Source organism: Lacerta agilis, chromosome 13 (genome assembly GCF_009819535.1).
Source record: "Lacerta agilis isolate rLacAgi1 chromosome 13, rLacAgi1.pri, whole genome shotgun sequence".
NCBI classification, from domain to species: domain Eukaryota; kingdom Metazoa; phylum Chordata; class Lepidosauria; order Squamata; family Lacertidae; genus Lacerta; species Lacerta agilis.
This window is the reverse complement of record NC_046324.1, coordinates 21,501,689-21,529,069: the sequence shown is the minus strand read 5'-3', so window position 1 is coordinate 21,529,069 and position 27,381 is coordinate 21,501,689. Positions and strand designations below refer to the sequence as shown.

Below are 27,381 nucleotides of genomic sequence, written 5' to 3'. Positions count from 1 at the left end.
ACTGAAGTTGCATTCTAGGGAGGAACCGTCAAATATGTCAATTTCAGTTTCTCTCTGTTTCTCATTCTTTTCTGTCTCAAGTTCAGTTCTCCACATTTCTAAATCAGTATGCAAAAAAGAATTTTAAGTCCCCATGAAAATTCATCAGCATTTTAGTGTGGATTTCCACTAATACACTCATTTTTGTATGCCATTTTCCCTAATATAATTTTTATATGTTATTTTTAATAATACATGCATTTTCATGCATACATTAACCAAGTGTGTGCATTTTTGTACATGTTGCCTTGCTGGAGAAGTCCATTGCAACAGCCATAGATTTGCGACTTCTGGAGACTAGCTCTGTTTCAGCTTGTGCTTAATGTTTTGGAAAGTAAAAATGAGATAAGTTTGCCTTTAAATGATAACTAAATCCAACTTCTCCCCTATCCCTAAACGCAGGCAATGTGGGCCTTGCATCTGTGTGACAAACAAGTCAGAAAATGTACAAGTCAGTTCAAGTCTCACACATGAAACTGCACTTACAGACACAAGCTCCAAACTGAGGTAACAAACTGAATTAACCAACTATCCTGGCCCCAATTGCAGAAGGCATTTAGGGGCAACATGAAATGAGGTCAGGACCATTTGTAGCTCTTGAGCCACAGGTTCCCCCACCTGTGTTCTGTGTCATGGTAGAAAGTCTGTAAGACAGTGCCCTGGTTGAACAATCTTAATCAATGGATCATGCAAAATTTAGTCAATGAATCAATTCATTGATCAGCTAATTCAACTAATATGAGCCGGAGTCATATGAAATATTTGTTTTGTGTTTGTGTCTATTTGTTCTGTATGTTTTGTTTTTCATTTTATAAAATGAATATATATATATTTTAAAAAAAATTAAAAGGGGCTGTTTGGAAGCACAACGCTCACTTGGTTTGTTTTCACATGACCCTCGCCTTGTTTTTTCTAGCATCAAGCATCATTTTAGAAAATGTATCTCCTTCCTGGGTATAAATGAAGGGTGTGCATACTTCTTAGCAGACCATGCTGGACATCTACACATTTTTGGAAATACCTGCATAAGAAATAATACTATTTTCAAATTTAAAAAAAGGAAAACGGAATCCTGATTGTTGGGGAAGGGTCACAGCTCGGTGATAGATTCATGCAGAAGGTCCCAAGTTCAATGCCTAGCAACTCCAAGTAGGGCTGGGAATGTTCCCTGTTTCAAATCCTGGACAACTGCTGCCCGTTAGTGCAGATGATGCTGAGCAAGATGAATCAATGGTCTTACTTGATGTCATGCAGCTTTCTCCCTTCATTCGGCCCAGACACTGAGGTCCAAGTCCGAGGGCCTTCTGGCGCTTCCCTCCCTGCGAGAAGTGAGGTTACTGGGAACCAGGTAGAGGGCCTTCTCGGTAGTGGCACCCGGCCTATAGAACACCCTCCCATCAGATGCCTAGGAAATAAACAACTATCTGACTTTTAGAAGACATCTGAAGGCACCCCTGTTTAGGGAAGTTTTAAATATTTGATGTTTTATTGTGTTTTTAATATTCTGTTGGGAGCTGCCCAGAGTGGCTGGGGAAATCCAGCCAGCTGGGTGGGGTATAAATAATAAATTGTTGTTGTTGTTGTTTTTGTTTGTTTGTTTGTTGTGCACTGGTTGCACTTTTTTAGTTGGTCAACTAAAAAAATGATTAATCAATCAAGTAAATGTTACTACTCTAGAGTTCTGAGTTTAAACATAGAAGTCATATCTACTTTGCCTTTCAGCTGGCAGTCATCAAGTATACAGCATTCAAGTATTTTAAAAATGAGTAAAATATAGTTCTGTTCAGGAATTGTAGCACCACTGGAGGAGAGGATGACTGAGCTGAGCATCTACGCCACCATGTGCATTGACTAGCCCTGCCCCCAGAAATCCATGCATCTAGCATAAAACCTGAAGTTGTATGTATTTGTTGAAAGCCTTTGTATGGCATGGACCCTGCATGGTTGGGGTTCTGGGGAGCACAGAAGCTTTCATATGCGTTGAGCCCCTGCCTGCAGACACCCGCACTGTGTGTGCAGATGACAACAGAGAGTGTGGCTACTTTGTGTAGTTCCATTCCTGTGTTGCTCTACATTGGATCTATAACACCTAAGTGTGGTTTAAATGCATGTGTGAATCCACACTACAACTTCTCTGGTGTGTGCTGTGTGTGCATCTACAGGACCGGTGCCCTAGGCGAGACCACCTTCTGGCACCCCCCCCCCTCGCCGCTGCCCACCCACCACCAAAGCCTGCTTTAGCGGGAGGTGGGGGTGGTGGAGAGGCAAACAGCAGTTTCTCTGCTGTAGCAGAGAAGCTGCTGCTTGCCCGCCCCCCCGCCCCCCGCCAAAGCCTGCTTTAGCAGGAGCCAGGGGTGGTGTAGGGAGCAAGCAGCACCTCTCCGCTACAGTGGAGAAGCTGCTGCTAGTCCATCGCGCCCAAGCCTGGCCAGCGCCCCCTCCATTTTGGCGCCCTAGGCAATTGCCTAGTTCGCCTTAATGGACGCGCCGGCCCTATGCATATAAACAACAAATTGTTTTGCTAAAGCAGGGGTGAGGGGGCTTTTTCAACCTGAGTGCCACATTCCCTTCTGGGCCACATGCTAGTGTTGGTTGGGCCAGAGGCAAAAAGGAGGAAAGCAAGGAATGTAGATATTACCTGTATACAGTAAATTCAGATACCTACCTTCTCAGTAATCTCAGTTCAAGGTCGCCTTATCACATATACGCCCCCACGTATGCTACAACCGCGGCAAGGATGCTACTGGCACAAAGACGGGAAAACGATAAAATACCAACCAAAGAAGAATGGCAAGAAAAACTTATGGAATATGACGAAATGGCAAAACTAACTGAAAGACTGCGAAATAAGGACAAAAAAGCCTTTAAGAAAGAATGGGAACTATTTTCGGTCTACATAATCAATGCAAAGAATTGGACTCCTTAGCAGGTTTTGAATAATCATTTTCAATTAGCAAAAATTATATAATCTACAAGTTAAAGTACAAAAAAATGGGTGAAAAACAGAATATGCAGGAAATGATATGATTTTGAAATAAGCCAGAGAAGGAGGTTGAGGGAAGTCCAGGGGGGAATGGGGAAATTTCGGAACTGTAAATTATGTTATTTGTTATGTTTTAATATTGGAAAAATGGAAAACTTAATAAAAAAATATTTTTTAAAAAAAAAACCACATATATGCCCCCACATTTGCTTCAATCTGTGACACTAGCACTGTTTATAAGTGCAACATAATACACATTCTGTACTTGTAAGAAACTGGTATCTCAGTGTAACATCACCCATACTTTGGACTTCCTGCCTGTTGACATCCGGCAAGACACCTTCTCTGACACGCAGAATGTTGACTTATCTTTTAAACCTGATTTTTAGCTTACTGGTGATTTTAATTATTTTTTAATGTTTTAAATAGTTGTGCTTAACTGTTCTTTACTGATAATTTTATTGTTTTATTCTTTTTTTAAAAAAACTGCTTTGAGGTTTTTATACAATCAAGCAGAATATATACATTTTGTGACATGAAAAAATAGGTTTTCCATTCAGACAAGCAAGAGGAATTATCAGAGTCTAAGAACACAGCCAAGCAAAAACAGCCAAGGAAGGTGCAAAGGAGAAGTGTGTCTGGCAATGGTGTGTGTGATTAGGGATGTGACCTACAAAAAACCCTAAGGACCAGATGGAGAAGTCTTGAGGACCAAATTTTGCCCCAGAGCCTGAGGTTCTCCACACCTAGGACTTAGCTATACAACTGCAAATAAAAAGTTTTAAGTGTGTTGTAAAGTGCAGTATACAAATCTGACCCTAGATAGTGATGGTGAGCTATAGCAAATTCAATATATTTTTCAAAACGTTTTTTAAAAGCATTTTCACAGCATTTTTCATATGTGTGTAGATTCCACCCAAGTTTCCCCACCCCTGCTAAACAGAGAAACTGATAGCAAGCAAACAACCTACTGCTGAGCAGAATTGCCGTAACGTTTTAAATGGGTAGCTCTGCCTGCCTGCCTTTGCATCCCAGTAGTCCTCATTAGAGGGAACCTGCTTCCCATTATGTCCTGTCTCCATGCTGAATCAATCTTCCAACCCTTTGATTGCTTCTGAAAATATGTTTATTTTTTAATAATGCTCATTTTTGCTCCCCTGTGATTAAACCCAGACAAGGCAACGCCCAGAAAGTATGTGGAGGGATTCTTTTGGGCAGAAAGGGGAGATAAAGACCACATGTTTTTCTTATTGTGGGACCATTAGAGCATATAAATCTGGCCATTTGTGTTGTAGACGCATCAGAGGGTGGTTGTAATAAATACAGATTGGCACATCATGCTCGCCAAATGGACTTTATGGATCATGTCCCATGCTTCGTAATTCTCTGGTGCTGTCCCTGAACTAGCTTCTTGAAGGCTATTAAAATTCTGAATGGTGCATTATTCCACTTTTTGGGTACACTTCTCAGTCCTAACTGTCAAAGGCCTATTGAAAGAACCTGGCATTTGAAATAAATCATTTTTTTCCCTTTTGAGGGAACGTACTGTCCTTTCTAAGAATTGAATCCCTTACCAATTTTTTTTTAAAAAAAACAGCAATTATCTAGCTGTAGAACCTGGCAGGTGTGTATCATAGTTTGGCTGGGCTATTCAGAAATTGAGAATAGCAGACAAGGGAACAGCTGAATACATATAAGCCAGTAAAATCTAGGGTCAGATGTTAGCCTGCTTGATGCACCTAACTATGGGAGGGGAGAAATGTGGTTCAGTTTGCACATAAAAGTTAATATACGTAAGCTGCATGTCCCAAAACAATATGCAAACCAAAACACAGCCCTCCTTTTAAATTCACACCTCTTCAAATGATGTGATGCAGTTAGCTATTCAAATAACGGGGCAAAAATGCATATACCATGGGAAAGAGTGCATTAAAATGTATATATTACTGGAAACAGCACACACCATGCATTAAAACACAGGAAATCACATTGAAAGAGGAAATTGCATACAAGTCTCTGAATATTAGGAATATTAGGAAAAATTCACACTAAAATGCTGGCGTGTTTTCATTAGGACTTTTCCTAAAAGAATTGCAAATTGGGAAAAGGAGAAACCGAGATAAATAGAAATTGACAGGCTCACCCATCTCAACACCTAACCAGGCAGGTGTCTAGGCCAGGAACATCCAACTCAGAAAGGTACCGGTTGCTTCTCATCCTCCCCTCCCCCCCATCATTTTTCATTTGTTTGCTTGTTTATTGAAAGCATTCTCATCCAATCTTTCTCAGTCAATATGAACCCATCCACTAGCTAGGGTAGCTTTAAAAGAGGCTTAGATAAATCCAGTCCACAAATGTACGAAACTGACATACCAATTCAAACCACTGATCCATCTAGCTTGACATTTTGTACACCATGAGTAGCCAGTGGGCTGCTGGTGCCCTTCAGATTTGACGGGTCTCCAGTTTTCATTATTCCTGACCACAAGCCACAGTGTCTGATGGGAGTTAGAGACCAAGAACCACATTGGCTGCCAATGTTCTAAACTGACTGGCAGTAGCTTTCTAGACTTTGAGACAGAGGTCTTTCTGAGCTTGTGTTACCTTTCCCTCCCCTCCATTATTGTTAAGCTTTATAGATTGTAAGCTCCTCGAGACAAGGACCTGTCTAACTGGATGTGCAGTGCAATCTTCCACATGTTTCATCAAAAGTCAGTCCCACTTTGTTCAATGGGGCTTGCTCCCAGGCAACTGAGTACAGAATTGCAACCTAAATTACTTAATAGGCTGGTATATGAGCACACCCTCTTCAATGCCTAGTTATGTCTGTAGCGCCTTTTCAAACTTGTTTACCTAGCCCAGCTGTGCTGCATTATCAGAAGGGAGGCCATGAAATCTTAGCCATCATGCTGTATTATACTGTCAGCAGTTTAAACCAACTGTGGATTTGTAGAGAGAGATTAATTCATTTGCCCTCTCTCATTACCCTAGAATTTGCGGTCATCTGACGAAATTAACTGGCAGTAGATTCAGGGCAGAGAAAAAAGAAGGTACTTTTTCACACGACATGCAATTAGCTTGTGGGATTTGATCGTGGCTACCGGCTTAGGTAACTTTAAGAAGGAGCCGATATAAATTCATGACACTGGAGAGGTCTATCAATGCCTATTGGCCATTTAGAACTTCCATGCTCAAGCTCCATACACACTATAACTTTAAGGCACTTTTGAAACACATTGTTTCCCTCAGAGAATTCTGGGTGCTGTATTTTGTTAAGGATTGCTGGGCATTGCAACTCTGTGAGGGATAAAGTACAGGGCCCAGAATTCTTTGAGGGAAAGAATGTGCTTTGAATGTGTTTTCTGGATACAGTGTTCACAAAGCCTCACCAATATTGAACCAAATGGTTCGTCCTTCTAATACAATGAAGCTCTCCTTAGCAGTGGTGGAGCTTCATGCTCCAGCACTGGGGGGCAGGGAGCAGGCAGGGGCAGGGCTGGCACGTGTCCTGAGGGCGGGGCGTGCCGCCCGCAGGAACGTGGAGCACATCCTGGGGGAGTGGCACGCTGCCTGTGGGGGTGTGGCACCCAGCGCAGGTGGGGTGGCAGACATGGTGGCACCCCACCAGGATCACGCTGCCAGGGGTGGTGCACTCCCCCCGCACTCCTCTTCCTCCGCCAGTGCTCCTTGGTACATATTATTCTCTGAAATGGGCAGAAACAGCATGTGGATTTATGAATTTGCAAAGACAGTTACTTTTTGAATGAGATGTCATGATGGCAGATGACCCCTTCAGACTGGTGTCCTTTTGCAGGTGTAGAATCATAGAATCATAGAGTTGGAAGAGACCACAAGGGCCATCCAGTCCAACCCCCTGCCAAGCAGGAAACACCATCAAAGCATTTCTGACAGATGGCTGTCAAGCCTCTGCTTAAAGACCTCCAAAGAAGGAGACTCCACCACACTCCTTGGCAGCAAATTCCACTGTCGGACAGCTCTTACTGTCAGGAAGTTCTTCCTAATGTTTAGGTGGAATCTTCTTTCTTTTAGTTTGAATCCATTGCCCCGTGTCCGCTTCTCTGCAACATGTTATTGATACAATAGTGAACGGTAGATGAATCCATGCATTCGTGGTGGATTTATACCGGACCGTCCGCACATCGTGCCGCTTCCTTACTTGTTCTGCAGTGCTCCCAATGTTACCACATTATTGCCATCTGGAAGGTCCCTCTTGTGCTATGTAGCACCACAACAGCAGGGCAACAACAATAACAGGAAAAGGATGTTTGCGGTAGGGAAAGTTGCAGGATTTCGGCAGGGAGCTATGGGACACGAAGCAATTGGAAACAAAGCAGAATGTCCATCCCCAAAAAAAATTGCAGGTACAAGCTACAGTGAGAGCACTGAAATGCTCAACTCAGGGAGAGCCTAACCACTGTAGTTCAGATGTTGGTAACCTTGATGCTGGATTAGTGCAATGCCCTCTATGTGAGACTGCACTTGGGTCTGGTTTGGAAGCTCACGCTGTTGCAGATTGTTGCTGCGAAATTGCTGATGGGTACATTTAGTCAACAGCATGTCACACCATTGTTAAAGCATTTGCACTGACTGCCTGTCTTCTACTGAGCCAGATTCCAGGTTCTTGTATTGATTTATAAAGCCCCGAACAACTTAAGTCCAGGGTACCTCAGGGACCACCAGAGCCCTGTCACTAAGTCACTAAGATTCTCTGCAGGAGTATCATTGGTCATTCCCCAAGCTGGCAAGGCTCATCTGACAACAAGACGAAACTAAGCTTTTAGTGTCATCAACTCAGTATTGTGGAATACTCTTCCAAAAGGGATTCAGTAGGAGCCTTATGTTTCAACTTTTAAATGCCTGCTGAAAAACTTTTGTATTCTGTCAGGGTTATATGGGCTATTGAGAATACATCTTTCCACGATAATTAACTTATTTCTGGTTTTTAATTGTTTGTATAGTAGTAGTAGTAGTAGTAGTAGTAGTAGTAGTAGTAATAATAATAATAATAATAATAATAATAATAATAATAATAATAATAATTTATTATTTGTATCCCACCCATCTGGCTGGGTCTCCCCAGCCACTCTGGGCAGCTTCAAACAAATATTAAAATACATTAAAATATCACAGATTAAAAACTTCCCTAAACAGGGCTGCCTTCAGGTAATTTCTAAATGTCAGGTAGTTGTTTATCTCTTTGACCTCTGATGGGAGGGCGTTCCACAGGGCGGGCGCCACTACCGAGAAGACCCTCTGCCTGGTTCTCTGTAGCTTTGCTTCTCGTAGTGAGGGAACCACCAAAAGGCCCTTGGTGCTGGATCTATAGTTTTTATTGTATGTTTTTAAGTATAATTTTGTATACTTTTTATGAATAACGGCATATACATATTTTTATAAATAAAATAAAACTCAGCATGAATTCACCATGTAAAGGACATCCAAGGAGGAACTTATACAACAAATGTGGTTTTTGTGGGGGATTCCACTGTGGTTGTGCTATAGCACCATAGTGCCCCTCCAGATAGCAACTAACAACTAATAAAACAGAATGCTGTGTGCACAGACCAGTATGAATTTGCTGCTACTGATCCATTGGTGTGTGTGTGTGTGTGTGTGTGTGTACACACACGCCTTTCCCTCAAAGATGCCTGGGAACTGTAGTTTGTTAAGGATGCTGGGTACTGTATCTCTGTGAGGGGAATCCTGGGGATGGTAGTTGACCCCTCACAGAGATACAGTACCCAGCATCCTTAACAAACTACAGTTCCCAGGCATCTTTGAGGGGAAGTTATGTGCTTTAAAGGTTTGCTGCAGATGTGACCAGTTACACAATGCAGAATGCATCTGCAAAACACACACACACACACATTTCAGTACAGAATGGGGGCCTCTCTCTCTCTCTCTCTCTCTCTCTCTCTCTTCTCTTTCCTGGAGTATCCATCTCTGAAAGGATCCCTTCTGTATTTTTTTAAAAAGCTCCCCTTTACTTCCCGCACAAGGCAGAGAAAGAATTGTTCTGTCCATATTTAAAGGGCTTAAGTCGAAAGGTGTGCATTGCCTGTGTGTGTGTGTGTGTGTGTGTGTGTGTGTTAAGAGAGGGGGAAATTCTGATTGCAGATAACTGCTCAATTTGATTTAGTGTCGAATGATAGTGATGGGGTTGATAACTCGGCATTCATCGGTAATTCATCTTCTCCTGGTAGAAATTTACCGCAAAGCAGCACTTTTCCCAACACTGACAAGTCCTATTAATCTTCTTCAGACACATTTCAATAGGTGTCTCCATCTAGACCCTCCATCTAAACACTCTTGGGCATCACCGGAGACTTGGAGACGCCTTCACTGAAGGTTCCACTAGAAGTGAAAATGGGAGACTAGATTGTACTCTTTTTTTAAAAAAAAGAAATAATTAATTCTCTCTGTCCATTTAATTAGCAACTCCTGCCAGCCTTTTCTCCCACTCAAGCGTGACGATGCTTTTCCCTAACTTGAACAAGACTTGGGAAACATTAAGTTTCTAAAACTGAAACAATGTGGCCTAATGGGCAGAGGAGGGTTAGACATAAGAGTGAAGTGGCCAGGGTTCAAATGAGAGCTGTAAGTCAAGAAGCCCTTATTACTGAGTGTCACACAGGCATTATCTAATTTGCGAGGCCTTAAGTAGCAAACCGTTCTGTCTCATTCTCAACTTCTCCTCTGTTGAGTAGTAATATGAAGCCATCAGATACTGGGTTGCTGCAAAAGAATGAATTTACCACTGAACGCATCACTTGCAGTTTTCAACTGCAGTTTTGAAACAACTGCAGTGTTTTAAATTGCCATCACCCTGCAATTTGCAGCACTAGTCTTAGGGTTACCTGCACACCTATCTGGGAGTAAGCCCAACTGGACAGAATGAGACTTGCAACGTAAGTAAAAAATGCACAAGATTCTGCTGTACGTGATTATTCTTGTTTTTGTTATGAACAGCAACACTGTAAGGTAGTCCAGCACTTCAGATGAGGGACTGCAACCAAGAAGGAGTGAATGCCTATGATGAAATATGAAGCAGGGGAATTAAAATATGCTGCTTTGAGGGCATTTAATATTGACTACATCCAAAGCACATTTAAAATTTGATAAGAACTCCTAAAATGTGAAATTGCACTCTTCATACACTGTGCTGGAAGGAAAATGCTGTTTTTGTGAGGGGTGGCTTTCCTTTCTGTTTTCAAACAGGACTGAAATGAAAGCCTGGGAGAAATTAAATTGTGGAATTCAGCCACTAACCTGTACAGTTGCGATCACTGAGACAGCGCATCAAACCCTGCTGTGTCCATTCATCATGACGCTCCATTTTAGTGGGTGGAGGGCGGGAGGAGAAAGATGCAAAATATATTGTAAGGTGATATCTGAAACGAGGCCTCTGGAACACTGTGATTTACTAGTAGCGTAAGGTTAAGATGAGTGTCGAGAATTCAAAACCTTCCCTTCCTAGTTTATCCATTTTTAACACACATCTGTCAAGCGCCACTTGAGTCCTAAGCTCCAACTCCGCTACAGGAAGCGACTCGGGGTTAATGCGGCCACGCAGATCCCAACTGTACAACTCCCGGGATTCCCCCTTTTTTGTTTTCCTTACATTAGCTGCCAACGCGCGAACAAATATTGCTCAGTCAAATTAGACCCATAATATTTAAAGATGGATTATGCTCTGGGATCCTAGTGGTGGGCAAACAAGATGGGCGCAAAATGGCTGTGTGTGTTTTGCCAAAGACCCCTCAGAATTTAAATGGGGTCATTTGGAGTTTGTTAGTTTGTTAGCAGAGGAAACTAGAAATGGAAAATTGTCTGGGTGGGTCAAGTACTTTGGAAGAAGACACCCCCCACGTACACCATTACTTCCTTTTTCTTTTCTTCTCTTCTCTTCTTTCCTTTTCTTCCTCATCCAGATCGAAGGTCCTTCCATTGATCTGTCTTTTGATATCCTCTCGCACTCAAGCTATCAATGGTTACTAGCCTCCAAGATATGTTCTACCTACTGTGTTGGAGGCAGTATGCCTCTGAAAACCAGTTGTGTGGAACCATGGGAGGGCTGCCCTCAGTCCTGCTTGTGGACTTTCCCATTGTGGCTTCTGACTGGCCGCTTTGAGAACAGGGTGTTGGACTAAATGGGTTTTGGCCTGATCCAGCAGAACTCTTCTTCTTGTCTTGGGTAGCCTGATGCACTGCATGTTTACTTTTTAAAAAATGACTTTGTGCTCAATGATGGTTTTACTTAAGAAACTAGGGACACTTGTGTTAACACCCTTCACACCAATGAGCAATGTGTGGGCTCATTGTTGAGGGCTCTTTTCCTTTTATTTGTGGATCACAGTTATATGCCACATTTCCTTTAATGAGCTCAAAGCAGTGTACATGGTTCTTCCCTCCCATTTATTTTTCACCCGTACAACAACCCTATGAGGTAGGCTAAGCAGAGAGGTAGTGACCAACCCAAGGCCACCTAGTCAGGTCCTGCTTGCTGATTTCCCACAGGCCACTGTGAGAACAGGATGCTGGACTAGACTAGTCATTGGCCTGGTCCAGCAGACTCTTCTTATGTTCTTATGCATGTGAGGTGGATGGGATCACACCTCCTGCATCCACATAATGTCCTACTATATGTGCAACTGAGGGCACTGCCTTCTGCAAGGTTCTTGGTTGCTCAGAGAGAGCTTGTGTGCATTTAGTGCAGCAGTCAGGCTTTCGGACAAATACATGCTCACCAGGAACTTGTGCAATCCCTTCTCCCCATGCCTTCATTAGCATGGATTCTGAACATCTGCATTGGCCTCATGTCTTCTTTGCATATGTCTATATGGTGCACAAATTTGATTCATGCATTCTTTCTCCTCTACATACGCACATACACAAAGATGTGTAACCTATGCAAACGTTACCTTCTGCACATGAAAGTGACAGATTTCTATACCATGTGGAGAAAATGCTCCCCTGGGCAAGTCTGTGAACGGTTCTTTGTGCTTGCTTTCTTCCGTTTTTTCTAGGAAACATGTGGCACTGTCACTTGGCACTTTCCATTAGAACCATCCTCAGGAATTCCTAGGATAAATGGAAAAAGTAAAGCTTAACTGGTATCCTTATTTCTTTTATATGAATAGATTATCTTCATCAACAAGAAGACTTCACATCATGAAGTAACCAAGACCACAATCCTGAACACGCTTCCTCAGAAGTAACCCCCCCCCCCAGGAAACTATTAGATTTATTTCCAAAAGTAATTATGCATGAGATTGTACTTCATGGTGATGAGAGGTGAACCAGAAAGTTCCTCATCCATTTGTTGTCTGTGACATCAACTTACTAGGCTATCACAAGCAGATTTTATGATAAATCCCAAAAATAATTGTGCGTCCCAGAGTATGGTCTGAAGGCACAGGAGGTTGTCACCTTACTGGAGGCCTGGATCTGGTCAGAACCTGAATGTGTGACCTTCTGGGAACCAGATGTATACCGTGTAGAAGGTCATGGTTTCAATCCCCAGCATCTCCAGAAAGGGCTTGGAAATATTCCCGTCTGGAACCCTGCAGAGCTGCTGCAACCCAGTGTGGGCAATACCAAGCTAGATGGACCAATAGTCCAATATGGTATAACACTGCTTCATGTGCTTTGTTGTTAGCATACCATGGCCTCAGTGACTTGGGACCAAGACTTCTTACGTGAAACCAGTCTGCCCTCCAATCATCTTCTCAATCTACAGAGAAGATAGTAGATGGCTTAGTGGCAGGGCATCTGCTTTGCAGGTCCAATCCCCTGCATCTCCAGATAGGTCTGGAAGAGAACCTTGCCTGAAACCCTGAAGACCCTTTACCAGTCAGCGTTGACAACACTGAGCTAGTTTGACCAATTGTCTGATTTGGCATAAAGCCGTTTCCCGTGATCCTGTGTTCCTATCCCACCTTTCTTCAACAGAACCCAAGGTGCCACACAAGGGCGTCCCTAGGTAATCGCATATCTAAGTACTGATATGACCCAGGCAAACCTTAGCTTCAGCAAGGTAGAATGATCATAATACAAAGCTGACCATTTGGCTTCTGTCAGGGAAAACTGTACTTTGATGCTTGTTTTAAATGTGTTTTAGTGTAGTATATTTTAACTGTTGCTTTTAACTAGTTTGTTTTTCTAACTTTGTATTTTATAATGGTGGTGGGTTTTTTTATATAAAAAAATTGTAAGCTGCCTTGAAGACCAACTTGGGATAAATACACTTAATAAAATAACTAAATAATTAATAAAGGTGGCTACATCATGTGATGTGATACGTTGTTACTTCATCAAATAAATAAGCAGAATGGGCTTTAGTTCGGCCACTCTTCCCCAACCTGATGCCTTCCAGATGTTTTAGAATACCACTTTCCTCTGCCCCAACAAACACAGCTCTGGGGCTGATGGGAGTTGTAATCCAAACATCTGGAGGCCTCCAGGTTGGGGAAAGTTGACTGTCACCCTTCCAAATGATACGCCTCTCTTCTCCAATGCATGTCTAAGATCACTTAAAACAAAATCGAAAATTCTTTCTAGTAGCACCTTAGAGACCAACTGAGTTTGTTCCTGGTATGAGCTTTCGTGTGCATGCACACTTCTTCAGATACACTGAAACAGAAGTCACCAGTGTATCTGAAGAAGTGTGCATGCACACGAAAGCTCATACCAGGAACAAACTCAGTTGGTCTCTAAGGTGCTACTAGAAAGAATTTTCGATTTTGTTTTGACTATGGCAGACCAACACGGCTACCCACCTGTAATAAGATCACTTAAGCTAGCTTTCCTGCTTCTGAACTTTTAACCACCTCATCACGCCTATGGTGGAGGTGCCTGAAACTTTTTACACATAAATGCATTGTTACACAAAAGTGTAAAAGCCCACGTTGCACCTATTGGATTGATTTTGAAGCAGCTTGTCTGGTTGCCATAAGGACCTTCTGGTACATACAATATATGTCTTGGCAGGCTGGAAGATTCGCCCACTACATTTTATACAGATCAGGCATTTATACAGAGTAGGGTGGAAAAAACATTCAGCGAAGGCCTGTGGCTCAATGACAGGAACGTGAGCTTTGCATCCCAAAGGTCCCAGGTCTGATGTCTAAAATCTCCAGGTAGGACTGGAAAAGATTCCTTTTGGGATTCAAGGAGAGCTGATTCTGGTGTGGGGGAAGATTAGCCTGCCAAGATGTAGCTGAACTACAACTCTCATCAACCCAGGCTACTGCCCATGTTGATGGGAATTGTAGTTCAGCAACATCTGGAGGATCAGAGGTTCCTCAAACCTGGAGTATACAATACCAAGCTAGTTGGACAAACTGTTTGGCCAGCAAATAATACAGCCTCCTCACTTCTTGAGGAAGGGCTATAGCTCAGTGGTAGAGCATGTGCTTTACATGCATAAGGTCCCAGATTGAACCCCAAGGATCTCCAGGAAGAGCAGGCAATGTCCCCTGCCTGAAACCCTGGAGAGATGCTGACAGTCAGTGTGGACAGTACTGAACTAGGTGGGCCAATAATCTGACTGGGTGTAAGGCAGCCTCCTTATGTTCTTATCATTCCTGCTTTGCAGATGGAAAAGTCTGATTCAAAAGCAATGAATTCTCCAATGAACTCAGGCTGAGCGGAGATGATGGTCAATGTTTCCCACTATAGGACCTTATTTCCCTGGCACTAACTGTTGTGTTTCCCTCCCACTGCTGACACATAGAATGCCATCTCAAACTTGGTCCCCTTCTTCTCCTGAAACCGTTTTTCTGAATCACATTAAAGATCTGAATGACCTTACTGTAGGTGGCAAGTTTAAATGTACCATATTAATAACTTCTTATCTGAGATAAATTAAGTCCTTATGTGTCAAAAGCACTCTGCTCTGGATTACCTACAAGAGAAGTATTTATTGAATAAATGTTAGATCCAATTTCATTTTAATGTGACTGACAGGAGGCTTCAGCCTTTGCAAATGAGATAAAAACACACACTCAAACCTGCGACTGTATTGCAACTTTACACCTAACTTGTCCATTTCTATTACTGTCCCTTTTTTTAGAAGGGGAGGGGTCATTGAAAGGGATTTGGTGGTGGACAGCATTTTTTTTCCTTATTCTTATTCTGAAGAGCAAAGGGGGAGATAGAAAGCAACAACAAGAAGAAAAAAAGGCTGGCATTCAGCCTAAAGAGAAATCATTGAAACAAATTAATCCTATGCTGTTTAAATTGACATGGTAATCCATCATCAGCAAAGCAAACTCTGAAAGCAATCTAGAATCGGCAGTCTTCTTTCACTGCCCCTGAAGGCACAAAGGCAGATAGTAGAAAGGAGAGAGAGAGAGGGGGGGGGGGGAAATATCATAAAATTTAGCAACGCCTTGAGAAGGGAGAAGGAGGGAGGGAACAGCCGGTGTTTCTCCTGCCCTCCAGTCACAGCTTTGCCTCCCACCCACCCCAAAAAAATTAATCCCACAATAATACACCACTCAATAAATTCTCTATAATCGCCCATCCTTGCTTCTGAAATTTTGATTTTTCTTTGTTGAGTTGCCTTCAACTGCAAATCACAGAAATCTTTGTGCTTTTTCTAATTTGATGTGTAGGTGCATAACAAACAAACAAACACTACATCTTCAACAAAATATGTGGGGGGGGGGATGTGATCCTCTTTCTGAAAATGGCTGGGAGAGACCTAGATGTTGTCAAAGTGGTCACCTGGCTTAGCCATAAGTGTTCAGACAGTTTGGGGAATCCAGAGGTTACTCTGAATGTTATTAGGGACCCCACAATAAAGAGCCCAGGGAGCAAAGATTAACAAAGACAAAGCTTATTTGCTCCTACTAAAGACCACTCTGGTCACTTGGGTTGATAAGGAGGTCCCAAACTCCTGGGCTGCACCCTAGAACAGGAAGGGCCTCCTATATTCTCTGGAGACACTCCGTTCTAGTCTATAGGTTACTTTTCTATATGCATGGATCCCCACAGACTCTGGTAGCAAGGAACTTTCCCAGTGTTTTGTGTTTTTTAACATATTTTTATTAAAGATTTCTTGGTTTACAAAAGTATGTGCAATGCCTCTTTTTTTCAAGTTACATTTTTTACAGATCAGTTTCATTTTGTTGAGACATTAGTGTTCATTAGGAAGAAAAGGGGGAAAGAGGTGGAGGGAGCCATGCTGAGTGGGGGTGGAGTTGGGTGGTGATGTTTCTATTTTACTTCATGTATGTGTGGGGTTTTGTGTCAGCATCGCTTGTGCAGATTCTCTTTACTATTCACTCGTGTTTCTTTGGTGGTGAGAGAGGTTGGGGTTGGTCTAGGGTGTGGCTATTTGTTTCTGATTGCCTGTGGTGAACTTTGTTTTCATGTGCGAGTGGGGTGGGTGGGTGTTTTTGAATCAGGATAGCCATATTGATTCGTATACTGTTGGTGGATTCTTGTCATTGTCTTGTTGGGCTGTGTATGTGATAAAGGGGGGCCATACCAGGGTGAAGGTGTCTTCTTCCATTTGAGGGACTTTCCCAGTTAAGAAGTCCATGAACTTAGGCAAAATATCAGGTACATAGAATCATAGACTTGCAGAGCTGTAAGATATCCCGATGTTCATCTTGTACAACCCCCTGAAAAAACACTACAAACACACACTAACATATCACCTGCATATGCACAAGCCCTAAAAGGCTTAGAATGAAGGTACCCAGAGAGCCGTGTACACACCCATGTGATTTTTCCAGATCATTTAGAAGTTATTCAGAAAGAATGGAGTAAGATGGACATCAGTGAAGAGAATTGAGTTTTTGGTTGTGGTGCCTATGCTCTGGAACACCCTTCCCTTGACTTGTCATCAGGGTAAGGGCCATAGTTCGGATTTGATATCCCACTTTATCACTACCCGAAGGAGTCTCAAAGTGACTGACATTCTCCTTTCCCTTCCTCCCCCACAACAAACACTCTGTGAGGTGAGTGGGGCTGAGAAACTTCAAAGAAGTGTGACTAGCCCAAGGTCACCCAGCAACTGCATGTGGAGGAGCGGAGACACAAACCCGGTTCACCTGATTACGAGTCTACAGGTCTTAACCACTACACCACACTGGCTCAGTTCGGTGATAAAGCATTGTCCTTGCCCTCAGAATGTCTCAATTTCCAAGCCCAGCATTGTCAGGTAGGGCTGTGAATACTCTCTGTTTGAAACAGTGGAGAACTACTGCCAGTCAGTGTTGACACTACTAAGCTAGGTGGACCAATAGGATGACTCCGAATAAAGCAGTTTCCTATGGCGCCATGACTTTTACAAAGAAACTGAAAAGAGCACTCCTTCTCTGCTGCTTTTAGCATGCTTTGATGCTTCTTTTAGTTTCGGGTTTGTTTAGGTTCCGTTGTGATATATATGCTTGTTTGCTGGCTCATGAAGCCCTGTGGTTTACCAATGGTGTGTTACTGGTTTAAAATAAATTAATAGGACCTGAAAACACAATGCAAGGATCATAGCATTAAAGTCAAAAGATCTCTCCGTTCTTGCAACTTACAAATTGTCATTGTTGGCATCACAGAGTTTTCCTTACTAATGAAATTATAAGAAGACAAATTTTGCTGATTCAAATTTGGTAGACCCAGCAGAGAATGGATGGAGACTTACTGGACCAGGTAGACATGAAATGTCGTAGACATGAAATAGTGTTTCAGCTTATGAGGGAAAAGTTCTCTTGGGACTAAATGGTTGGAAATTGCTGGTTTCTCATATGGCTTAGGAAACCTCCGTTAACCAGTCAGTAAAATGTATGTTGCTGAATATATCAGGTGATAGCCAATACACATGTTCTGCTTAGAGTAGACCACTGAAATTGATGGACAAATCTAACTTAGGTTCATTAACTTCAATGGGTCTACTCTGATTAGAACTTAAATGATCTCCATTTTAAGTATGCCAAAGGGCGCTTGTCAACAACTTTGAAAACAAAATCCTCTATTTTGAGGCTGTATACAGAGTTCAGGAAATGTTTGAGACTTTCCCTGCAATGCCAAAGAATTTCGAAGTCCATAATATGAACCATACTTAACATATGCCCTGTTTTTTAATTTAGCAAGGGTATAGTTTCTCCTTTTTGTTATTTAGAGGGGGGATTTATGTGTCACAGAAACACATGAGCTCCCTTATCAAAATGACTGCATTGTTGCCCTGAAACATAAAACTATTAAAAGTATTATAATAATAAAAGTAAAACTCCCTGCCCTTTGACCCCTAGCCTCTATTTCAAAAACAGCCGTGCTCTAAGATTCTGTGGCTGTGAGCTTGTCAATTTCCTCTTCTATATGAAAACCCAAAAAGATGAATATACAGATGCTTGAAGTGGGCCCAAATTAGGATGGTTTTTTTAAAAGTGATAAATTACAGGAGCTTGGGGGGGGGGGGGTAAACACTACATTACGGCAAAACCATACCCTGATCATCCACATCATGACAGAAGCATGTGGCTTTCAAGTAGTGTAGAAAAATAATCCCTCCCCCTGCCCAAAAAATTATGATGTCCTTTAAAATTAGACAAGCTTCATAATCGAGGGGGGGGAGACTTTAAAATCACAGAACTGTACCAAACACAAACATGGTTGTAAAATAGCTTGAAATGTGGTTGCCAGAACAAGGTGGATTTATTTAAATGTAACCTTTAAACAAAAATAGTTGCGGTGGATGAAAAATGGCAAACTTTGCAAGATCAACTTTCAGAATGCAAGATGCAGGTGTTTAATTACCAAATGTACAAATTTATTTTGTGAGTTCTCCTTCTTAAGTCTCAAGGAGACTCAGTGCTGGGCATCTCGCATCCATACAAGTGCAGTAGAGGCTCAAAAGAATGTTGTGTTCTGCTGAATAAAGAGATCTCTGGAAATACACCTTAGAGTACAGAATCTAAAGCAATGAATGAAACAGTAAAAGAGTGGGATAGAGAGGTGTTATCGATGATATTATTTTTCCCAAGTGTGTATGTGCTTTAACTGGAATATTGGTTTAATTGGTAGTTTAATTAACTAAAGTAGAGGCCAGTTTTGATCATTAAGGACACAGGTTAAAGTTAAGTAGGGCCTATTTATTTTAGTCTGTTTTGATTCTATTCTGTCCCCATAACAGGGAAGGGTGGTGGTGGAAAGAAATGATTATAACCACTGTAAATTTCCTCACACTTCTTTCAGTAAGTCCAAACGGGACCTCTTGACTTTTTTTTTGGTAACATGCCAATGTACTTCATTGATCAATCAATTAACTGGTGAAAAGGCAACTTATTAATTGACTCGATTTTTTAATTGGTTCACAGCCTGTATATAACACAGTACATACATACAGCTACATTGATCCTATGGCATAGAGGAAGTTCCTTGTGGTAGCATTATTAGGTGGGGGGGGCATGATCATAAGGAAAGATGACTATGAGAGGTATTTAAAACTTCATTTTTCACAAAAATGCATTTTGCAACTTCTACAACAAGCTTATCCAAGAACCACAGATACCGTTTTCATGGTTTCTGGTACTTCATAACTGCTTCTTAACTCTTCATAACTCTTTAATGTGACGTGATCTTCATTCCATTTACCCCACTTAAACAGGCAAGATTATGAAAATAAAGAAATACTTTATTTTTAGAACAGCAACACAGAAAATAATATTTGATACCAAACTTAATGTCATCATTGGGAAGAGGAATGAGACAAGAAAAAGTCAATTTGAGGGCAGGGGGCAGATGGGCAAACAAGTAGAGTTTAAACATCCCCTTTTAGACAAGTATTCAACTGTTGTTTGTGAGCAGTTCGTCTTAACTCATTTTAGGAGACACAATCTTAAAGAGGCACTTAAAATCTTTGCAAGGAAATCCTTGGCTCTTGCAGGCAAGAGGATCAAGGGTGTGCTAATAATTACAAGGCTCGTTAATATGTGGTGGGTTTTGTGGGTTGTTGTTTTTTTTCTATCTGCTAAAGTCATATGGGTTCTCGACTGAGAGCTTCTCCTTTATGCTTCAGCCCATAGATCAGTTCAGGTTTATAGTGTGATCCAAATGCCAGTTCTTTGTTTAGATAAACCTTAACATAGGGCCTGAAAACTAATAAAATGTCACATTGAATTAATTTGAGCACCCATTTGTTTAACATTGGCTTGTAATATAGATACATGCAGAGATGTCTAAAGTGATTCTATTTTGCTGTTTTTTAACGGATGTGGGTTTTTTTAAAGCCCTTTTTTCCATGTTTGGGGGCAGTTTTGTTCCTTAGTTTGGTAATATACTTTTAAAAAAAAAACCACCAGAAATGACTCTGCAATATTTCCTTGTTGTCAGGTTATTGAAAATATTTGTTATGGAAAAGAAAAGAAAAGAAAAGAGGTTCCTGTAATCTGGGTTATTTTCATTCCCCCCCCCCTCAAACTGGCATTTTCAGTTGAAGAAAAACATTTGGAAACTCTTTCATTGTTACCAGTCCTTGGAATGCCTGTGTCAAAAATAACAGGAAGCTATCAAAATAATTTGACTATGCCTTTAGTATATATGGATCTCACTTTTCAACATATTTATTTATTTGAGCATGCATTCATTTCTTTATAGTTGATCTCTTCTTCAGATGGGAGAGAAAACCATTAAAATAGGAATATGATGGCTCCTGTACAATGATTTTTGTGTGTGTGCATTATAGAACCTGCTGGCTTGAAACATGCAACTTGTTTTTTTAATGAAATGGTAATCAAGGAATCAATTCAGAATATAAGAACAGTTAAAATATTCTAAAAATTATGGCTCAGAACAGATAGATGTTTACAGTCTCTCTCTCTCTCTCACACACACACACACACACACGCCTTCAATGTAGAGGAGGCAGAGATACTTAAAAGGTTCAAACCAAAAAAAAAAAAAATCCGGCATTTGATTTGTCCCTTTTACATAAAGATACATTTTCCCTTCCTCCTAAGGCTAAATCATTTTTTGGGCCAGGGCTTCCTGGGGGTGGAGTGGGGGGAAATACATCCATTGCTGCAGCTATGTTAACTGTAGAGGTCAACTTTCCTGCTTCCTTTAAAATTCACTTTTTTGTCTAATAAAGAGGCTCATCGTGCAAAATAAGCAATATTACAAACAGGATTGTGAGATGTGTATTTTGTAGCGTGTTCTTATGCACATCTTGTACTGGAAGTGTCTATGTGCACATTTAGATATTATATGCATGCACAGTGCACATGCAAACACATACATGTATATTTATACGTATTTCATACATATGCATGTTTACCATGCATGCACACATACATTTCTACTGCATGCTAGTTATATCCATGCAGACTTCCTGTGTGTGAAAGGCTGATTGTGATTGTCCTCTTGTAAAAGTACTTGCCATCTTTGGCTACCAACTCATTAAAGGGTTGGTTCTGATTTTACATGATTCATCAACAAATTAACTGATTGCAATACATACCAATGTGCAGCAATAAATGTGAATCACTCCAGATGGATAACATGAAGGTGGCCTGTGAATTAAGATGTATTTTCTCCTTTCTTTCTCAGCTTATAGGATGCAGAGAGTGCATATTGTGGGGCCCAATTCCACCATCATCACCCCAAACCTTTTAGAAGGAATTTCAGGAAACAAGAGATGTGCTTAGATTGCTTCACAGAACATCTCTCTCTTTCTCTCTTTCTCTCTTTCTCTCTTTCTCTCTTTCTCTCTTTCTCTCTTTCTCTCTCTCTCTTCTTTTTACAGCTCCAATTAAAATCCACATTTTGAAATTTGTGATTAAGGAATGCATCTATAACTGGCAGCAGTTAATTGATGGGGACCCTGTGCACATTCTGGGGGTGAGGGGAGTCCTTTTGATCCTAGTGGGACTTTCTTTCGAGGAAATGTGCATAGGATTGGGCTGCCCTGTTTGTTTGTTTTAAATTCTACTTTAGCTTAATAATAGAGGTTGTTGTTTTCTCTTTCCAGACACTTAAACTAGATTCCAGGAATCAGGTGGGAAACACACACACACCCCAAATAAAACCCTGCAGATATTAGACCCACCACCTACCATAGCTTTCCCCCCTTTCTATTTTATTATTTTATTTCAAACATTACGCCTACCTCGCAGTCACACCTCCGTCCTCCACCCCGCTTTAAATTTGGGTCTTCAAGCTCGGTTCTGTGCTGGGGCCACAAGAGTTAATGAAACCCAGCTGCACCCGACCTTTGAGGTCAAACTTTTCCTATCTCTAATCTAAGGAATTAGTCAAAGAGGAGAATGGACAGTGCGCATCCCCTTTTTTCTCTCTCTTGTGGGTTCATTAACACAAAAAAAATTAATGTTCGACTATTAAGAACTGTAACTTTAATCTGAGGTTACCCCGGGGTTTGGTAGAATTTAAACCAACCAGCATTGTAGACTCTGAAAAAGTAGCCATTTAAAAATATCGAGGTAAATTTGACTCCCCACCCCTGATGTGGTGATGGAGATCAGTTATATGGGGGGGAGAGTTTAGCTCAAGGTCGTGCAGTTCTACGGAAAGGCTTCTCTCCCCCCCCCCTTCGATATATGTAGCCAGTTAGTTGACCCGCCCCCTCCAGCTTCTTAACTCTAATGTCTACCCGAGGAGAAGTGCGAGGGGGGGTGTCTCTCTCTTACAAATGCCTCCTCAGCCAAACTGCCCCACACTTTGAGAGAACTTTCCTTGGAAATAAGTTGACTTTCTGGAAGAACTGCTGTGTGAAGACTCGGTGTTCAACATTTCTACCCCTTCGGAATAAATGTGTTTGTGCATGGGAGCTAAGGTTCTGTGTTTGTTTGTTTGCAAGATCTCCGCCTGTTCTCCCACTGTATATTTCAGCTCCTGCTACCTTTCCGTGAGCTGAAATGAAGACACCCCAGGGGAGGAAAGAGAAGCAAACATCTCTCTCTTCAAGTTGTCGAGGTGTGCGTTTATTAAGATCCTTCTTTTTAAAGGAGCACACACACGCACCAACTCCCATCCCACTTCGCAGTCATCTTATCAGTTCCACAACCTTCTGTCTGAAGGCAAGAGTCCCCCGGACACAGCCCTCCTCGTGGAGGGGAAAGTACAAATGTGCTCGGGCAAAATGAGAAAAGTTCAACCAAGGAGCAAGCTCTAAACGCCCCTCTTCTCCAAATCGATCTGAATCGCTCCATTTACTGCGCCCGCCTCCCCACCCGAACCAGCGGAATAGTCGGACATCAAATGGACCCCCAAGTGTCCCAGCCCCTGGGCTTCTCTGACATCTTTTTGGGTCTCTCTCACAAACACAAACCCCTTATATTTTATCCACACGTAGATACCCTCCAAGTACCGTCGTAACGTGCCATAAACACGGTTAATAACTGGGGAGAGTGGGGAATTAAACATATGCAATTGCTTGCTTCCTAGAGGGTTAATTGAGAAATCCTCCAGTTTTTCTTTCGCCTTCCTCTAGCTAAGCGGGACTCTTTCGCGGGTGGAGATGGAGGAGGCGTTTTAGGGGATCCGGATAAGGAAATGTGTGCCAGCATTTACAGTCCTGGTTCGATTTCATTCTTCCATCCATCCCACCCACCCCCACCCCACCGTGCCTGAAAATCTCCCACTGTCGCGTCCAGACTCCTCTTCCTTTGAGTTGCGCTCTCCTTCTTTCCCCTTAACCTGGGATTAGCAAATATAAGAAATTCACAGCTCGCTTGCGCTCTCTCGCTCCCCCCACACCCGCGACACTCCGGGAGCTCCTAATCACTCCGTATCGATTTCGCTAACTCTTTTCATCCCGCTGAAGACACATCTTAAAACACTCCTGCTTAGAATGTGTTCTTTGCTTTATACACACTAATAAAATGATTTGCCCCCCTCTCTCCCTTTCCACTCTGCTCTCCGCGCAGTAAAAAAAGAGGGGGGGAGGAAGAAAGAGAGGGGGGAGGGAAAAATCGTTCGGGTAACCTGTCTGTTTGTGTGTGTGTGATCGGTAAATATTTAGCCTGGTGATACCTCCAGCGTCTCCTCTAGATCAATAGAGCTAGCCCAGTCTCAAAGGGAGGGGGGTGTCCAAGAGGTGAGGTCTGCCTCAGACAGACGTCTCCTTCTCTTATAGAGCAGGGACAGCAGGGAGGGAGAGAGGGAGAGGGAGAGATTGCCCCCCACCGATCCTACGTGCAGCTCCTTGAAAATAAGTCTGCTTGCTTTATTGCGCCTTAAATGCGCGTGGCGCAGAAGCGCAATCGGGAAAAGAGCGCAGCGAGGGGCTCGGACCCCGATACTTTCCGCCTCTCTCTTTCTTCCATTCAATTTCCTGCTCTCGACACGAAAATTGTTCTCCTCTCTCTCCGTTGATTCTCCCCCTCCTCCAGCCTCCTTTTTTTAAAAAACAAACAAAACAAACCTAAACTTTCGGCAAAAGAGAGCGCAAGTTACGCTCCCGCAGTGGGAACAAAACTCTCTGAAATCGCCGCGCTTACCAAATTGAAGGCGCAGCGGCCGAGGCGGGGGTGGATTCTATCTGAACAATTTCTCTCACACACAGAGAGAGGGATATTTTATATATAATTCTGAGCACGCCAAGTTAAATGTATAGGAGGCGTTTTCGAAACTTCCACTTAAGTTCTCTGGTAGGAGTCCACCTACAATGGGCAAGGAATCGCGGGTATCAAAAATCCCATTCATGCTGGGATAGATAGATGATAGATAGATACCGGTAGATAAGGACTGCCTATTCCCCTTATAGGAGTCAGGAACCTGGGCGTGTTTCAATCGAAGTCACCCCCCTCATTCCCGCTGGATTCCTTGGGAATAATCCCCCAGATCACCTTCCTGGATCTGCAGCCTCACAATGACTTTCATGTCCAGTGAAGTAAATAATGGACGAGATGGGGAGGGGGGCTCAGCACTGGAGTGCGAGTGGGGTCCGCACCGTGGTTTTTCCGCATAAAAGGCTTCCCGTTGTGATCCAGGTGCGGGCCGAGGAAGCACTTCCTCGAGGTAAAATATGAGCCCTGGCTCCACAGAGCTCTAAAGCGTTTACCCCTGAAATGCAGACGTGCAATAAATGCACACGTGTCCTTCGAATGCGTGCAGTATGGATCCATCTCTTTAGTGGCATCTGTCGCTAGTTCCCCACATGCGTCCATCAGCCATCCTCCCTCTCTCTTTCACGCACCGATAAATGTGCCCACCTTTTCTTTGACCTCATCTAGGGAGACCGATCCAATTATTGCCTTCCCAAGAAGGAAGAAGAAATCGCCTTAAAACGGTTGGCCCGCCGCCGCCTGTTTAGGATAAGAATGAATAAGACGCGCCAATAAAGCAGGAATATGTTTGGGCCAGCTTGTTCACACGACAGGACAGGCACGTGTTGTGCCCAGGGAGGATCTTAGGGTAAAAGGCTTGTTCTGTGTCTGAACAGGCCTTTCCCTGCCCTTTCAAGCGTAGGGAAACACCTGGGAGACCAATAGCTTTGGTGTTGCTGAGAATGGGGACCCAAAGGGTTCGTGTGAAGGCAAAATTAATCTAGCGTTTTATCTCTAAAAACAGAGTGGCGATCTAGTCAGCGCTAAGACACTTCCACGTCCTGTTAGAGAAAAGCACAATGAAAGAAAGGCATCTTGAAGCTGCAGTCCTTTACCCGCTTATATACTTGCGAGCTTCACTAGGCAAGTATAGGATTGCTCTCACGATTTCTATGGAGGCGCCTGCAGCGCATTCCCTTGAATGGGGCTCATTCCCACATAAGAAGTGTGCATGGGATTGCAACATGAACATGCTGTTAAATTTGTTTGAATCGTGCCCACTCGGTGTATCGTTCACTACGGGGAGGGGGAGCGTAGTATTTCTGTGTTGGTGGGTTGATAATATATATCATAGTCATCTGTGTGTCTCTCCGGTAAGGATAGGCACGGAGTCTCCCAGCTGACAGATGTTTGTCTGGAATAACATAAGGACGTGAGCGTCTAAAACAAACATAAATAAACGTATAGGTGCCTGCAGTTCTTACAGCCATCGTATAATTATACAGAAGATGCTTTCCAGGCAGTTAGGTTTTCTTCCACCGCCACCCCAGAACATGGTCGTGAGAATGCGTAACTTCCAGTGCCCTTAGGGGTAGGGGGTGGCTAGGGAACCCAATTATTCCCCAAGAAAGAAAAAATGAACAAGCAAACACTCATCCTCAAATTTCTCCTTCGGAATGCCTTTTTGGGCTGCGAAACCGACACCTTCCTTTCTCACGGAGAGACCTGCAGTCCGATCCTATGCGCGGTAACTGTGAAGTAAGCCCCCCAGGGTGTACAAATGGGCTAGAAATACAAAGGGCACGTTTCTTAAGAACTTGAGTACGTGCCGAGATTCTGCGGGTTCCCTCTTTAAAAACAAACAAATAAATAAATATCCTGCTCCATCCAGGTAAAATAGGAATTTGGGGGGGGGGCGGTTAGGGGTGGAGAGAACTAAGGCACCCTCTTCTATCAATGTCTGGATGTTTAAAAGGAGCCCTTTCCACCCTTCCCCTCCCCCCAAAAAAAACAACCCAAGAAGGAAAAGTAGAAAAAGGCTTCCTTGCAGAATATATCTTTATACTAATGCATATTAAATTGCCCTGTCTTGACTGGGCATATCAAACAATTTAATTAGAGGGCTTTCTACCCAGAGGAAGAAGAAAAGAGTGTGTGGAAGAGGTGTATGTGCGTGTGTTTGTGCATGTGTGTGAGTGGAGTGTGGAATCTGCCCAGCATTTTATTGTATTTAGCAGGAATACAGGCAGAAAATGTAGCACAAGTTTGTGTCTGAAAGAGCACCTCCATGCCCATTGAAAGGCACTGATCCGAAAAGACAGAGAGGACAAGAAAAATCGATTGCCCGGGACCTTCTTCGTCCCTTTCATACCATTCAAACACCCCCTCCCACTATTCCCCCTAAGACAAAAAAAAAACCTCAGGCAGTACCTTGGAAAAACTGGAGTGTGGGGTGGGAGGGGGGGACAAAGAGGAAGGAAGGATATTAAATGCAATACTTTGGGGCTTCCATCGTATTACTCTTATGTGACTGGGATTTTAAAGTGTGTGTGTGTGTGTGTGTGTGTGTGTGTGTGTGTGTGTGTGAAATCCGATTCATGCTTTGTTCTGCTTTTTGGGTAAGGGGGAGGGCAGGAGCATTCACTCTGGGTGTAGGGAGACCGGCATGCTTTTTTAGGGTTAAAATAGTCTTCACCTCTGACCTCTCCATAGCAAAGCCTCAGATATCCTCATAACTTCAGTCAAACTTTGGAAAGGCTGATCTACAAGGAGGCGGGGGGGGGGGAGGAGGATAATGCTGAGGCTTGAGACTGAATCCATTTGTAGCCGGTG

At 42.7% G+C, this 27,381-nt stretch overlaps 1 long non-coding RNA gene across 12 annotated transcripts in view; it reads right to left on the bottom strand.

Annotated features, from left to right (window-relative positions):
* LOC117056826 overlaps nt 1-27,381 on the bottom strand; it is a 63,378-nt gene that overhangs the window by 32,839 nt on the left and 3,158 nt on the right. For 7 of the 12 annotated variants that reach the window (XR_004427757.1, XR_004427763.1, XR_004427767.1 and 4 more), the window contains exons 2-3: nt 11,965-12,124; nt 10,313-10,373 (exon numbers count right to left, since the gene is read on the bottom strand). This is a non-coding gene — a long non-coding RNA (uncharacterized LOC117056826). Of the gene's footprint in view, nt 1-942; nt 1,061-9,254; nt 9,430-10,312; nt 10,374-11,964; nt 12,125-27,381 lie in introns of those variants that run through there. The other 5 variants (XR_004427760.1, XR_004427759.1, XR_004427765.1 and 2 more) reach the window with 5 other exon arrangements.